We start from the raw sequence: 8,353 nt of genomic DNA, 5'->3' as shown, positions 1-8,353 counted from the left end.
GATTCTGACCATCGGTATGTGCAGACAAATGTCCAGTCTTTCCTGGCCCATTTTGATGAGTTCAGCTCCAATGCCATCCTTACCAGCTGCTTTATTGTTCTTTAGCTGCTGAATGGCATCTTTAACTTCCCCCAACGTGGGAATAGGCTGGTTTCCATCGTCTACCTTACTGACGTGGTAGTCCCCTCCGCTGCCTTGGCCTTCTGCATCCGTTTCTTCATTGCCGTTAAAGTGTTCAAAGTAGTGTTGCTTCCACCTTTCAGCCACGACACGAAGCCTTTGCGGGATGCGTTGAGCTTCTGATAGAATTTTCGGGTTTCTTGACAGCGGTACAACTGTTCCATTTCCTTACACTCTGCTTCTTCCAGACAGCGCCATTTTTTTTTTCTTCTGGAAAAGGCGGCTCTGTAGCTTCCGTTGCAGACGGTATCGTTCTACGTTCAGCCGCGTTCCATGCTGCGGCATCAATGCCCGCACTGCGTCCTTCTCTTCTAGAATCTCTCTACACTCCTCGTCAAACCAACCAGTCGTTTCGCTGACTTCGTTCCACATACCTGACGACGCTTTCAGCTGTGTTGCTGCAGTCCCCATCAAGCACACCCTCATACGGCAACGCTACCTCCAGATTGTGCGCGTAGGTTGCGGCGACTTCTGGTTGGTTCAGTCGCCCAAGATCATGCCGAGGCGGGCGTCGGTATCGTACATTGTTAATTACGGAGAGTTTTGGGCGCAGTTTTACGATTACCAGGTAGTGGTCCGAGTCAATGCTAGTGCCACGATAGGTTCTGACGTCGATAATGTCAGAGAAGTGCCGTCCTTCGATCAAAATGTGGTCGATTTGCGATTCAGTCTGTTGCGGTAACCTCCAGGTGTACTTATAACGGAGGCTGTGCTGGAAGTAGGTACTACGTATGGTTATATTCTTGAAGACGGCGAAATCAATTGGTCGTAGGCCGTTGTTGTTCGTCAGCTGGTGTGCGCTAAACGCTAAACAGTCGGTCTAAATTCCACCTCCTGGCGTCAACCTGAGCGTTTAAATCTCCTATGCTGATTTTGACGTCTTGGCTTGGGCAGCTGTTGTATTCGTGCTGGAGCTGCGCGTAGAATGCGTCCTTATCATGATCAGTGCTTCCGGAGTGTGGGCTGTGCACGTTAATTATGGTAACGTTGAAGAACCGACCCTTGATCCTCAACCTGCAACTTCTTTCATTGATCATGCGCTTCTGCATTTCGCCCATCACCATGAAAGCTGTTCCCAGCTCGTGGGCATTGGCGCAACTCTGGTAGATGGTGTGATTACCTCTAAACGTTCGCACCGTTGATTCTTTCCAGCAAACCTCCTGCAGCGCTACGTATGGCCAAGTCACGATCCTTCAATGCATCGGAAAGTATGCGGGTGCTTCCGATGAAGTTGAGAGACCTACAGTTCCCCGTCCCGAGTTTCCAATTGGTAGTCCTTATTGTTTGCCTTGATCTTCGCCGATTGTGATTGTGTTTTTGTTTATGGCCGACTTACAAGGCCTGACACCAACCCCCTCAATTTCCGGGGGACTATTGCGCATAGTTTGGCTTAGATTCCCTTGCTAGCACTCGGACGATGATCAGCCGCCCCCAAACATAAGGAACAGACGCTCCGCTCCAGGTTTGCCGAAGCAAACCCCCCCTCCCCTTTCCTCTCTGAGTACGACCATAGTTGCCTTCAGGGTTGGTTACCCGATCTCCACTATATTTGCTAGTTCCCCGGCCAGTACCGCGGGGAAGTAGGGATGGAAGTTGCATGGGCGTAAGCTAAGGACCACGCGTGGGGTCTATTTTATTCAGTCAGATACGCCATACCCAGCCATTTACCAACCCTCTCAATCTCTAGTGACTTCGGATCTGGCGAAACACTACAAACACCTAGTTGGCCTATTGAGTCGTACACTGGAATCAAACCTCCTATCCTGTTGGGTACCCACAACACTAGGACGCTTGACTCAAAAGAAGGAAGCACAAATCAGCCCACTGCTGTTTGTGTCACGACTAGGTTGTCTGATCTGTGGTCCATGCTCAGTAGTAAAACAATCGACAACCAACAGAGACAGTACGAATAGCTACCACATTTGCCACTGCGAGGCGCTGCACTCATCCGTCAAAAACTACTTCACTCTGGATAGCCTCGGAGTACAACCTGCCGCTGCTATCGAAAGAAGACGAACGGGCGTTGCTGCAATTAGGCACGAGACGAGACTGGAGAAAGGATACGAAACCGGTCTCTTGTTGTGGCATAACGATGTTCGGCTACCGGAACGGAAATATCTAGCCTTGAAGCGCCAACAGTATCTTGTCAAGCGCCTGGCTTCGGAACCTAAATTGGCGAAATGTTTTCAAAGGTCAAAGATATTTCCGGTTGTCAATCCTAACAAACCTGGGAAGCTTAGGGTTGTGTGGGATGCTGCCGCCTATGTGGGACGCATTTCGTTGAATTCGTTCCTGCTGAAAGGCCCTGATCAAGTTACGCCACTTACGGACTTCTGGCAAACGTGCGGATGTCCCTCAAAGTTATCCTTCAGAAAATTTGCCGCTCTAGCTTTGGTTGGGATGGGCCAATAGCCGGTCAATAACTTACGAAGTGGAGAATGTGGCTCAGCGTGTTAAACGATGTGGAGAAAGCTTCCGCTCCGCGATTCTACTGAATGATGACAGCGTCATCCATAGATACCAACAGTATCCAGTTGCACGTTTTCGTCGATGCTAGCGAGAATGGCTACGCAGCGTTCCGCTTACTTTCGCTAAGAAGAATGTGATTCGATAGAATGTGCCTTTGTTATTGCAAAATCCCTGAAGTACGTTTCGATTCTTCGGTTGGAACTTCAAACGGCAGCCATCGGAATGAGTCTATGCTCCGGTTCTCTAGTAACACTCAGGCGAAATCGCAGTCCTACGACCGAATGCCTCAATCAGCAAGAGCTACTGGATGATGAGCACTGTCTTTACAAGCAAGCACAGCTGGACGAATACGGGAAATCGCCATTTCTTGACGAAAACGGAGTTCTGTGCATGCTTGGCTGTAAGTTCATCCAACCAACCGACCCATAATAAATTAATTGAATTAGAGTTTGTTCTGAGTTAGTTCAAGTTTGCGAAAGTTTATCTAAGTACGGGAACACCTGTGCATATCCCGTTGCAGTAGTTTCAACTTGCAACTTGATGATCGGCTTCGTGGTGGCACGTAATGCTTCCATTTACCGCACCCTTCGCAACAACTACGACATCTGGGTTTATCTGGAACTCACCTTTCCTTCGATATCTTCGCAAAATTCAACGAAAGTCGAACTTCTTCCTCTCCAACATCGGAGCATTGATCCATTGCTTGAGCTTGCTCTTCAGTGACGTTGTTAGACATCGGTTTACCAGATGAGCAGCAGCCAGGACAGCTTCCGTCCAATTTTTTTTTTCTAGAGCTTCGCACAGTTCAGCTTTCTCCGCCAGTGCATGGGTAGTTTGTTCTGAAAATTTATTCTACTCGGGCGTATATGGACTTGGGGGCTAGTGCCGGATACCACCACGGTCTAGAACTGCCATCCACAAAGGTGAGCAAGAATCAATTACATTCAGGCGGAGCGGAACAGAATTCAATCTCACCATTTGCATCCCCCATTTTAAACTTATTTGTCGTAAATTCGATGTAGAACCTCCGCGTCTGGGTTCGACAAATGTTGTACTTCGTCATTAGAATTGTGCGTATGCAGACCGTCACAAGGCAATGGTTTGCGTATATGTTTGCACTGCTCGGTAAGTGCAACCGTTTGTGACATCAAAGAAGAATGTTCAGATGATTAGAACGTGGTCAATTTAGTTTTTAATCTGTTGATCATGTGATCTTCAGGTGGCCGCTTTGCGGGTCAAATTCATCCTTGTCTGACTTATCCGCATCTAAATCATGCTCTGTTGACAAATTTTTTATACGCAGCCAATGCTAGAAACTACCCACGAAAAGTTCAAGCAGAAAGTTGGTATTTGTCAATTTTGGATCCTCTGTCAAACCATCCAAAATACTACAAAATTTGACACCATTTCGAAAAATACAATCGAAATTTAAGTCCGTGTACAAATTGTGATTCTAGACTGGACTGAGTTCCCGTCTGTACCTTTTGCTAAACAGGGAGATTGTTTAATACAAAATATAGTATCTAATTTGAAGCATTGAAAATGACTGCTTCCATCTGGAGAATGCCTATAGTAAATTGAAGTCTACTAATCAAATTGTTAGTTAAAGCCTAGACATGCCACAAACAAGTCGAGGTTGCGGATACCCAACATTTTCCCAAATGACAAAAGCAAATCCGCTTCCATGCAATAAAATGTTCAAGGTCTTTCAAATTAAGACCACGCAAACCGCAGCGAAGACCTCCGTTTCATTGCTTGAAACTGCACAATCTCCCAAACTGACACTATTGTCAATGCAAGATAAAGGAACAGATCCCACGGTTAGCGTCCAGCGACTAAAAAAAAAACCTAGCGCAATCCCCCCCTTTGAACTCATTTTATTTTGTTTGTTTACTGTTATTCATGTTCCAGCCTATTCCTAACTTTCCATTTCGAAAGAAGTACCACGGATTCTAAAAATAACCCCCGCCGGATCCGGGCGCCTAAGCGACATTTTCCACCTAGCACAACGACGAAACGAAAAAAAAGCCCCGTTCGGACCCGGAAAATTCAAGCGAGAAAATTCCACGGTAGGTACGCAGTGCAAAACAGTGCGCTGTCAGCGCAGAGGGGCGGCGCCATATTGAAACACATCTTCCGCAGTTTCGAGCTTTCTACACCACACTGCCCTTTTGCCGTAGTAGGTTTCCCCTTACACGCCTATCCGGGTCACCCGAAACCTTAACCTACACCTTTTTGAGCACTTACCTCGATTGCTGGCCGCTGTAAAAACTTCCACAGATAGTCACCTAAAATGCTGGTTACACGTTCCCAAGTCTTCGTTGCCGAGCCAGTAAAACGTATCAACATCGATCCGTGCTACTATACTGTCTCTACCTTCTGATGACGGCTGTTTTTTTTCACTCCTCCTCCTCCTCCTGTTTCTCCACCAACGAAGCTGTATTTCCAAGGGTGGCCCCGTTCGATGGAACTGAACTGACAGACGCTCTCAACCTTCACTTTTGACAGATCTAGAACTGAGAACAGTAGAGACCTGCCCCCTGCGCGATTTCGCACCAGAAACACCAAAACGCACACATGTATGGAAAATAAAATGTTTTATATACACAGAAGGAAAAAAAAGTAAACAGCAAACGAAAGCTGCCACTCGTGGTGTGTAAAGCAAAAATTACCGCCGAAACAAACAACAGCTCAAATACACAGCCCCACAGCTTCTTGTGTTCGTATTCGTTATCAATCACCAAACCCAAACACACACTCACAGAAAGGAAAAACCTTCCAAGTTCACAAACCGCAAAATGTGTAGCGAAGACGGTACGATGTTACCGTGTATACCGGTGTGCGGCGACGACGTGCGGGGAACGAATTTTTTTCGTTCGGGTTTTTCTCAACAGAAACTTTCACTTTTTTCAACCTATAATTCTCAATGATGCGAGCTTATCTGATCACTTTGATATCGTGCGAACGAACGGCTAAACTTGTACATCACAATCTGAATCGTTTCACGTTTTTCTGCGATCGCGATTACGCGAAAAAAAATCTTCCTCAACGACAACGGCTTTCACGAAAGATGTCTTGCTTTTCGCTGCATCTGTTGGCTGTGTGCACTTCCACTTGTTTCCGATCGGCCGATCTTCTTCAACAATGTCAAACGAGTGTGTGTGTGTGTGGGTAAAGTAAACGCGAAATGGAACTTTCGAACTTCCAGCGCCTATGTGGCGAATTTTATCGCATGGGTTGATTCGTCCGAGGGGTGAGACAATAATTGTTTACCAGCTGCGGGGCGAACACCTTGAAAATTTCATACACTGATAAAAATCCAAACTTATATTTTCTGTACTCTACACACACGATATCGATGAGCACAAAAATGTGCAAAAAACATAGATTGTATAAGTCGCGGTTAAAAAAATTGATGTGGAATCTGGCATAAAACAAGTTTATGTGTGGAAAACTATTATTTCATCGATGGACTTCACATGAATCTCAATAGTTTTCACATGATATTTATGTGTGACATGTATGTTTCTGATAAATTTATGTGTGAAATCAATATTTTTTACAAATTTTATCAGCGTAGTGCACTGTACACCCAAAGCTGCAATTTATATAGATTTATCTGTATTATACAGATTTTTAGCACAAATACAGCCGTTTTAACTAACAACAGTGACCATTTATTCGATAAATTACTGCCAAACGAAAAATGGTACTATTTAAACTGATTTACATTAAAAACGGTTGAGCCGTAAAATGTGCAGGTTATTTTAAAGTTCACATATTGGATTTGTTTTTATTTTATAATAGACGATGATTCAACCACTCAAACCAAATACAAATATGTTTGTATTTGCTCAAACGCTCATAAAATATCACAATTCTTTCTCTTTATTGGCTAAATGAAAATACAGATTTTTTATTAATGAGATGCACATTTTCATAAAAATCGTCCGGCAGCTCTCTGTACACCCCGGGAATTTTGATCGCGAGATTTTTTCTGTATATTTTAAATGAGAGATGGTTTTTTGAAGTTCCACGACAGGAAAGTCTACACAAATCAAGATTCTCGAGATGTAAACGCTATCGTACACCTCGGAAATTCGATCACGGGATTTGGGCAGGATTTTTGTTGTGGATTTCGATCAAGAAAATTTGCACGCCGAAGCCTCTCCAAACTTCTAAAAAATGCAAACTAATTTAAAATGCCGTTTGTAAATTTGTTAAAATTTATTGCGTTTTCCGGGATTGAGTTTAAGGCTACTGTACACCTCGGGAATTTGATCGCCGGATTTTGCTTCCCATGTATTTCAAATAGGTATGGATTTTTAGAGATGGATTTTTATTTTCCGCGACGGATAAAAAACTCTACACAAATAAATTAATATTCCTGAAGTATAAACCCAATCCTAAAAAAACGTCTCGGATTTTTAAAATTCTCCACGTCAAAAATACGGCCGGAAACAATTCGACATGAATTGTTTCCGACTGGAAAAATGATGTTTTTATTACGTTTGCAAATCTGAGCTGTTCTGAAGCAACTGGTAAATTTTAGAAGCATCAAAAATTTTATTTTGACAGAAAAATACGGAAAATTTTCCGTGATCTAAATCCAGGATAATATCCCGGCTCGATCATGGAATTTTCTTTCCCCAGCCATTTCAAATGGGAGATGGATTTCCGATTTTCCGTGACGGAAAAACGTCTACACAGAAAAGTCAACATTCCCGAAGTGTAAGCCCAATTCTGGAAAATGTCACGGATTTTTAAAATTCTCCGCACCAAAAATCCGGCCGGAAAAAATTCAACATGAATTGTTTCCGATAGGAAAACATGTTTTTATTACGTTTGAAAAACCCATGCCTTTATGAAAGTTGGCATTTTTAGAAGCATCAGAAGTTTTGTTTTGACAGTTTGGAGAGATAACGGCGGAAAATTTTCCGTGATCAAAGATCCCAACCCAAATTCAGTGATCAAATTCCTATTCCATTATCAAATTCCAATCATTCCAATCACGGATTTTAACAACTTCCACACAAAAAATCTGACAGAAAAAAATGATTGATTCCTGCAGAAAAAATTATGTTTTTATTAGGTTAACAAAAATGTTCATTTCTGGAATAAAGTGTATTTTTAGAAGCAGCAAAAAATTTATTTTGACTGTATGGAGAAAAATCCCGTGCCAAAATCCTGAGGTGTACAGTCGTGATTCGCTGGTTGGGCCACACCTCAATCCAACTAACGAATTTGATTCGTTAGTTGGAAGGAAGGCAACCAAACATCTTCTGATCAAACTTTATCTGAACTGTAGTTTGATCCCCCCCCCTGTTTGCCACTGAGGAGAGGCATAAAAAGTGGCTCTAAAAGGTGACACTTTGGGCAAAATTTTGCATTTCTTGGTGCACAGATCTTTGTCTTTTTCGTTTTCAAGTTTCTCTTTGTGCGGGTGATCTGCACATCGCAGTATTTTTGTGCTACTCTTTTTTAATCGGTATATTTCGCTCTTTGTGCACATTGTGTGAGGAAATAACAAGCCTGATTATTGCTTGTTTATGGAGTTTTGGAGAAGGCCTTGATGCTGATTGTAGAGATGATTTCTCTGGATCCTTTCCCGAACAGCGTCCGTCGTTTCACGTATCATTGATGGCCAACTCACTAATAATCACCCGTAATTTCGGTTCCGACAGCATAAAGTGCTGAGTTACTT

This window comes from Topomyia yanbarensis, chromosome 1 (genome assembly GCF_030247195.1).
Source record: "Topomyia yanbarensis strain Yona2022 chromosome 1, ASM3024719v1, whole genome shotgun sequence".
Classification (NCBI taxonomy): Eukaryota; Metazoa; Arthropoda; class Insecta; order Diptera; family Culicidae; genus Topomyia; species Topomyia yanbarensis.
This window is presented reverse-complemented; position numbering follows the sequence as displayed.